General features: G+C 35.7%; 1 pseudogene across 1 annotated transcript; it reads right to left on the bottom strand.

Annotated features, from left to right (window-relative positions):
- Nucleotides 1–422: 422 nt before the first annotated feature.
- Nucleotides 423–8,395, bottom strand: LOC145562962 (serine/threonine-protein kinase/endoribonuclease IRE1a-like; annotated as a pseudogene). The gene is made up of 6 exons (XR_014094475.1): nt 8,047–8,395; nt 6,700–6,905; nt 3,429–4,840; nt 2,806–3,003; nt 1,351–1,675; nt 423–782 (listed from the first exon to the last, which is right to left on the bottom strand). The product of XR_014094475.1 is annotated as a serine/threonine-protein kinase/endoribonuclease IRE1a-like (transcript).
- Nucleotides 8,396–9,164: the final 769 nt, after the last annotated feature.

The raw sequence follows: 9,164 nt of genomic DNA, 5'->3' as shown, positions 1-9,164 counted from the left end.
TTTTAGCAATTAACTTCATTTTTACTTTGCTGACCTTAGAGACACTAATACAACCATAACCACCGAGCATGAGTCCCACCATCGTGTTTATCAGTGAGGTATGTGGAAGATTAGACGTACACAATCTTACTCCTTACCAAAAGAAGCTGATTGAGAGAATACTTATGAGAAGAAACAAGAGTTCTGAAAGAGAATTGGTTTTAAATTAAAATAATGACTAAAACAACAGTGAAACAATTTCTTCAGGGGTTGCATCCGGTCACCTAGAAATGATCATTGTTTCCTAACTTCAAAACCAGGGCTCTAAAACAACTGGAGTGGCAGAAGGCAGAAAGAGAAAGTACTGATCAGATGGTCCAAATAGCCAGATGGAACACTCTTTCAAGTCTTCAAAAAACAGACAACAAAAGGAATAACAAAAGAAAAGGTGAAGCTTTGTGCTCAAAATTGACATAAATAATAAAAATAAACCATTACATTACATCTGCTATATAAATAATGTTGTTGTATACATTAAAGGGCAATAATATCAGGAATTTCATTTACATCTGAATTGTTTGAAGATAGTTGAATAAACACACTGATGTGGGTATGTACATGCTACAACACTTAAATCCACTGTACTGCTAGGCAGATCAAAGGACACTGTCTTGAATATATTTCTGAAACCATTTCTCAGATCTGCAGAATTTACTAACCACCTTATAAACTTCAATCAATAGTCTGGGAAATCTGTTCATGAAGTACTCATCAAATCCATCAGGGACTGATCCCAGAAGTCCCTGAAATATCAATTAAAGAAGAAATAAGTACCAGAAAATATAATAGAGGAGCAGAACTTCCGAATCTGCAGAGTCTATTCAGTAAACAGATAAGAATTGCAAACCTCATCTCAAAAAAAAAAAAAAAAAAAAAAAAAAAAAAAAAAAAAAAAAAATCTATGAGTATTCAGGGAAAAGGTGAGAGAAGGCCATGAATGAGGATGATCAAAAGGCAACTTTCATCATCGCAAAAACGAACAACCAATGCAATTCTATCTGAATAATGCTCAAGTCCCATCTATGATCAAATCCTTGATTTGTCTTCACAACTGAACACAACTACTGTGCTTCACATGATCAAAATCCTACTAGGGTGTGTAATTTAATACTATTAATCTGCTCACACGTGACTGCATAAATTACTTTACTCTGGTATTGTAAATTCATAGATCTATTGTAATATTGCTAACATCTCCAACCACCCCCCCCCCCTCTCTCCAAAAAAAAAAAAAAAGAAAAAAAAAATGTTGCATAAACAGACATCAAGAGAACAGGATGAAGATTATAATTCATAAAGTGGAAGCTGTACCTGAATTTCAGCAGGCAGCTCTCGATAATGATTCAGCTTATTTCGTATGACACGCAGCAGGTCTCGGACACCCTCATACTTGTAACGTCTGTAACGGCCAATATCATTGATAAATTGTGGCTCCAGCTTTATATTCCATTTGGTACCTATAGCTGTAGGAGCAATACTTTCCAAATCTTTTAAGATACTTGAATTTGCCTCTCTGTCTTCTAATTCAACTCTATCACTAGCATCATGTAGAAATGATAAGCGCAGTTCACTATTCCAAAAGAATGGATGGTGTAGAACCTCTAATGCTATAGGCCTGACAACAATGAGAATGTAAGAGAAAGATCAATCAAAAGATAAAAAGTAAAAGGGGATAAGACAGGTCCAAGATAAGGCTAATTAACTAATTATCTTCCAGCTTTGTACCCTTGTTTAGTTCAAGAAAGAATAAACAAGATCTGTGTCTAATTTGGAATCATTTAGGAAGCAAGAAATGAGGTGAGAACAACAGATCCCTTCTTTGTGTTTGCTTAAAATTGTGTATGATCTTACTAGGTAAAAACCCATTACCATAAGTCCTACCACATTCCCCAAAGTTCTTCACCCCCACTTTGTAGTTTAGGCTGAGGGAACCCATCATCGCCAAGGACGCCAGCACCCATCACGACTAAGGTACCATTTCACATCTGACCATTATGGTCACCTAAAACCACAACACTACCTTAAGGAACCACTATCCAATCACAATCAGTGACAAGTGACAATCACTACCCAGCAATCCAATCCAATCCCAGCTTCAAAACAAGATTTTTGCATGAACTTAGGAGTTGGAACCAACAATGAATAGAAAGATAGTAGGTGGATTCCATCCAACATCTACCATGTTGGATCCTTTCAGTCAAGTTGGATCTGAAAATAACTTCTCCCTCTAACCAGGTGGAGATGGCTGTGAAGAGTATTGATGGATATGCAGGATGGCAGGGTGGTATGAGGAGGTGGTTGGACTATCCAGGATGTGTGACATGCTTCTCTGCTATCATCTGTGGTGTTGGTCCTGGAGGCTGTTACACTAAAGATGGTGGCAATAAAAGTAGTTGAGAATTATGAAGATGGGAAGGCAAGTAGAGGGGGGGTGGGGAGGAGTATTATGTCAGTATGGGTTGGTGTACAAAATAAATCTCATAAAGAATAAATAAGGGTAAAAATCATAATAATATTAACTGCTCCCCCATTTGTAACTGAATTCTGTTCTCTAATAGTAAAAGCATAGTATTATGCCAAACACGCACAACAGTGCATGTGTGGATATTATGCCAAACACTATATAGAGTTGATCAACTGATTGTATGACTTCTAATTGAAGTAAATGGTAATGATAAATGAATTGCCAAGTAGATAGACCTATCCCACAACCTTTTTTCAAGATGATGCATGATACTTATAAAGCAAAGTCAGTGCAAACACTACAGAAGCAATAGACCAGACTTCCTACCAGTAGCATGATGACCTAAAGAAGACATATCTGCAGGAAGCCTCTTGCTGATCCCCATATCAGAAAGCTTTGCACAAAGGGATTTTTCCTTGTTTATCAGTACATTTTGAGGTTTTAAGTCGCGATGAATTATTCCCTGTTCATGCAAATGAACAAGCCCAAAAACCACATCCCTGCATTAGAAACCAACACATAACATAGAATCGAACGTCAAAAATCAATAAAATGCGAAGATGCCAAAAGTTACTAGATCACACCAAACTCCTAAAAAAACTTGATCCAAATTTCATTATTGAGCTAATGCATCAAATTGCAAACCTATTGCACAATGGCTTTCTTAAGTATCCATGGTATACAAAAGGTGGTTATTGGCAGCAGGATCCTTAATTATTATACGCAATAAGTTTCAAATTTTAGTTAAGAATTAGGTTTTTAGCGCCCCTTAAGATGAAACAAATATCAAACCAAACACTTCCCATTAGAGAAAAACTACCACTCGTGTCTTATGCAAAACAATTAATCAATACTCAATATATGACTGAACTTAACACGGACTACAGCATTTAAATATGCATGATAGACAAGAGTTTGTTCCCACCTCATTAGTTTTACCAATAAGGCAGAAGGATAGCCATTGCCTTTCCACAATTTAATGTCTTGCATGGTCGCCTTCACGGAAATCAACCTGGCTTTGTACTCTGTCCTTCCACGCAATGATTTGTCATAGATAGACATAGAGTGATGGGAGGGATCCGTATATGACTCAATAAGATCATATAAACTGCAACAACAAAATTCGAGAGAAAGATACACAAAATCATGGTCATGCTCCATGCCATACCATCGAACAATATTTGGATGACAGTCGGATGCAATAAGGTTTTGAATTTCTTTGAAGGCCACATCATGATGAGCCTGAACCAAGCGTTTCACAGCCACTTTCCTTCCTTCATAAGCCCCCTCATATACGACAGTACCATTGCTTCCTATTGCAATTTCTCTATTGGATACAAACAATTTACCAATTGTGTGTCCATCTGTCTCACCCTGCAAAAGACTATTGAGATTCGGCCAACATCTAACAGTCTTTTCATAATGCAGACCTTCCTCTAAGCCCGCTATGTTCTTCACTGATTTACGAGATCTTTTCTTTTTGGAAGATACTGGTTGAGGAATCAACCTAGACTCTACATCCAACTCAATACTTCCTGTTGCCACTGCAGATTTTTTATGGTAAACAAAGCCAATGAGAAGGAGAGCAAGAAAGACACAATACCATGGAATATATCTCCTTCGTAATATCCATAATCTGTCATGCCTCACATGAGTTCCCAAATTAGATTCTAGAACTTCACGCGATGGGCGTAAATGGCCATGAGTTGGTAACAAGATCCCTTCCTTGTGAGTAGATGAGAATTTATCGTCATTATGCTGTGAAGGAAGCCTTTGACTTGGAGCACCAACTGGAAGCATATTACGATCGTTCATGGAATCAGGTAAGCCATCTAGTTTAAGAAAGTACTCAAACATACTCTGCTTGCGAAAACGGCGTACAGGAAATTCATATTCGCAAGGAAATGAGACAGTCCTAAGAGAACCAGAGCCAGAACCCAGTTTGCGGTCCAAATTCATCAAAGCTCCGTCAAGCAACTGATCAGTCCCTCTACATCGAACTTTGGCTTTAAAAAAGCCAACCGTTAGATTCCACAGTAGTTTGTCAAATGCTTTAGTTGAAAGTGAATAATCTATTCTTTCAATGTATAGCTCCACATCAGAACCTTTCGCACTTGAAGAGCTATAAGTTTCTAAATCACTTCTTCCCTCAGCAGAGGAAGTCTCTGCACCCCATTGTGGCACCTTTCTGGATACAGATTTTCCATAATCATGAATGAGTCTTCCAGACCAAGGATCAACCTTGAAAACTGTAGAATGCATGGATCCTATAGTAACTTCATCATCCTCATATATTGGTGTTTTATTCACATAATCTTGAATAGTACCTTCAAGTTTCTGCACAGAGAAAAAAACTTTGGCTTTATGTGTGAATTGATCAGTAATGACCTCATAAGTAGTACAATAGTATACAAACAACAAGAAGCTGTAAAACTTGAGAATTGCAAAACCTCCTCAACAATTTATGCTTCACTTATCTTTGGGTTCTTCATTGGAAGAAATACAATTACATAAAAGGGAAGAGAAAGACAAGTATTCCATGCTTTAATATCAGATATTAAAAAAGGAAGAAACCCCTAGTAGAATTTGGATCTTCTCCTTCCCATATATCTCTATCTTTAATTTCAGTTTGGATTGTGAAGGTTAAAGCTGCTTCAATAGGGACATTGCGAAAATTCAATAAATTGCTGTAATTACAACTTACAGGGGGTGTTGTATAAGGGAATTGAGGGTGGGATTGGGAGTTTGAATCCCAACTAAGAAAAATTCCCTTGTTTGTTTGATGGGATTGGGAATGGGAATAGATGGGGTCAATTCCCGCCATTTTATTACCTAGTGGGGGTAGGTAATAAATTAATGGGAATAAGAATTGGTGTAAAATGACATTTTAGCCATTAATGAAAAAGATAGAAGAGAAAGGTTAGTAAGGATAGTTTATAATTTTGTCATTTATGATTTTATTTCTTACATTTTCCCATCCACTACCCAAACAAGGTATTGGCATATTTTCATTTGATACCCGACAATCAATTCCTAATCCCAATCCCACATTTTAATCCCCAAATTCCCATTACTACATTCCAAATGCCCCCCCGTAAGGGAGTCATAATTCAGATACAACTCCCATTTGTGGCATAATCCATTTACCATTTACCATTTGTGGCATAATCCATTTACCATTTACCATTAGTGGCATGATCCATTTACCATTGTACCCCTCGGTTCCACAAATATTGCAACAAGGATGAAATTACGCATCCCAAAGCACATTTTATATGCTAAATATCTGAAATTATATAAGAGTAAAAATTATAAAAAGTTGATATTGTGAAAGTATTTTACGAGGCGAATCACCCCACATGATTATATTTTACTTTACGCATAAATCATAATATGTGGTCAAACAATCGTGATGAATAGTGTAAAAGTCCAGTTGTTGCAATATTATTAGAACGGAAGAAATACATAAAGAGAGATAAAACCTTAAGACCTTAATTACTATCATAAACCTCACCTCAAACTTCTCAATAAAATAAATAAATTAATTATAAAAAAAAAAAAAAACGAGAATTTCTGCTCGCAGAATATATCATTGGTGGCCATAGAGTCATCATCGTAATCCCTCCTTTTTTATATATAGTATTACACTTTGATCGGCACATAATTTTAGGTGAATCAATTGACTTTAATATAAAAAGATGTAAGTGGGGTAATTAGGGGAGGTTTTAAAAAATTAAGAGAAGATAGTGGAGTTAATATTTTATTAAAAAGTAAGGGATGTAAGAGGGAAAGAAATAAACAAATACTTGTAATAATTATAAAAAAAAAAAAGTATTAGTGGATTTGAATGGGGACCATGAGAGGAGAAATATATGCTACTCACTAAAAATTCCCTTGTTTGTTTGAGGAGAATGGAGAAGTTTGCCTAAAAAGAAAGTATAACACTTAAAAAAACAGTTGCATTTGCTTAGTGTAACACTTAAAAAAACAGAGGGAGTAACATAAAAGTTATGAGCAAAAGAAGATACAAAGCTCTTCAGCTTATATTGCTAAAGAATCAATTAAAACTACAAGCACACACCGTAAACCTAGCAAAAAATTTAAAGTGAAAATCCATGACATGCTATATGATTAAATTAAAACAAGCACATTGTATAACATGAGAAGAATAATGAGGGTTAGAAAATATGACCAACCAGTTTTCCATAGTCATAATTCAGATACAACTCCCAGTCATCTCCACAGTCCATAAAAGAATATCTACTGCGTCCCACTGCTTTATCCTTTTCACCATCTTCTTGGATCGGAGTGTGATAAGACAGACCAAAGTATTTTTCTAGAATCACTATCTATTAAATAGACAGTGCCATTAAGGGCAGCTACTAACTCAACATCTTGTGTCCTGCAAAAATTTGATAAAGCACATAAGAGATATTTGAGGAAAAAAGTACAAGGAACTACAAGTATTAGATGGTAAAATATCCAAGTCAAACCAGACAGAGGGGTGGGAGGGGAGGTTAAACAACCAAATAAAAAGTTTTACACTCCGATTCCTTTGTTTTTCTTTTGAGAAGGGGTCAATACTAAATGAACAACATACAGGAGGTATAATAACTTTATACGCCAGGGAAGAAACAGGTTTTCATTTAAGTATTCTGCTGAAAAACAAGATAATTCAGCATCATTGCAACAATGACAACAAATATAGTAATGCTAGTTAAACTATGCATAATGGCGAGTGGAAGAGAAGCAACAGTAATAAATGGAGCCTGATCGTGATCATATGTTAAGAACATTGTCATGATAAACTGTAATGATTTACAAACAAAATAACATGACTACTGAGATATTTGTAGATAACAAGTAGAACCAAACAACATATACAAATATAGATAGTCTTCTTGTTCTAGAGTTCTTATATTACCAAGAGCATTAACCCATTTCAATTTCCAACATGTACTTAGCCTGATCAACAATACAAGTACAAGCATCACGTTTGCATAAGCCGAGACCCTACCTCGTTCACTGATATAAGCTAAATAGCTAAACTACATTTCAGTGCAGTATGTTGTCAGCTAACAGTTACTCGATTAGTGATTAGGGTGCAGCTTGTAAACTCAAATCATAAACCATCAGTTTGACATACTGATCACAACTCGCACACCCAACTGACAGCATATAACCAGAAAACAACTACTTCGATTTTCATTACAATCCCCTAATTTCTCCAATGAAAGTAAAATGTAATCATAAAGCCGAAACGACTTATATATTCAATTCTATCGTCAATCATGTTCAAAATACACCGGAAAAAAGTCCCTCCTAAGCAAAATTTTATGAACAACCATAAGTACTCTTCCTGATAAAAAGGTTTGTCTCAAATTTTGAAAATTCTCCATATTCACACCCACATAGGATGATTAGGATCATATCACATACCCCCAATCACAAATTCATTCTTAGAAAAACCCAATTAAAAATTAATTTAATATAATCATGCAATGTTAATAAATCAAATAATAATCAAGGAGAGAGAAACTAACGGAGCAAGAGAAAGCGGTTTTCGTCCGGCAGGACGGTGGAGGGATAACTCATTAGCAGAAGAGGATAAAACGACGACGGTTGACAAAGAAAGAGCAAAAATGAAGAAAACGAGGGATTCAAACCTCAGTTTCATTGAAAAGGGTTTAACACTGATCAATGTTGGTGGGATTAGATGGATAATTTACAGAGAATTAGGGGATTTAGTGGGGTTGAAGAAGGAGGGAGGAAAGAGATTCGAAGCTTGATTAGAAAATTCAAAGGTTGCCTCGAAATTCAACGTTTCAAGGTTGCCTTTTTGTGTTAGTTGTCGTAGCCAAAAGGTTCCTGTTTTCTTTTTTGTGTTGCTTTGTTTGCCTTTGGGGTTTGGGTTTGGGTTTAAGGTGTTTTTAGGGAAGACAAGCACGTAATTTCAATTAAAAAATCTTAATTTGGATAACGGGTACCAAGCTTTGATGGATTAATAACGAGTACGGAGTATATTGGGCTAGGGGTAAACAGGATTTTGTCCTATTGTTGGTCATATTGAGTTGATTACTCTTTAATTTTGAGTTTTTGACATCATATTGAATCTTATGTGCTTTGAGGTGAAGATTTATTATCCTACACTTTCACTTCCACTTGTCTAATCATCCGTATTAATAAAATCGTACGAATTAATGTTTGATTAGGCACGTAATTTTAATTAAAGATTGTTAATTTAGATAACGAGTTTCGAGCTTTAATGGATTAATAGTTACGCATACAAGTACGAGTGTATGACTCCCCGTTCCTTACTATGAGCATTGGGTGAAACATCGGTCCTTGTCTCATTGTTGGTCATGTTGAATTGGGCCTGAAGTTGGGTCAGGCCCAATATAGCCCGAGATTATTATTTTTTGGGTGGGGCTTGCACAAGTATAATATGTAGTACAAACTTTTACTAGCTATGTTTTTTGGCCTAGTTGTTAATAGCTGGTCTCGAAACCAGCTAGAGTTGGCTGGTCCCTCAGTCAAAAATAAACATTTACCCTGATAAAAATGAACATTTTTAACTAACTTATTTTACAATAATTTTGTATTTCTCAGTAATTAAATGTTCATTTTTCATATAGTATGATGTTCATTCGTATAAAATAAT

Source organism: Chenopodium album, chromosome 10 (genome assembly GCF_948465745.1).
Source record: "Chenopodium album chromosome 10, dcCheAlbu1.1, whole genome shotgun sequence".
NCBI lineage: Eukaryota > Viridiplantae > Streptophyta > Magnoliopsida > Caryophyllales > Amaranthaceae > Chenopodium > Chenopodium album.
This window is presented reverse-complemented; position numbering and strand designations above follow the sequence as displayed.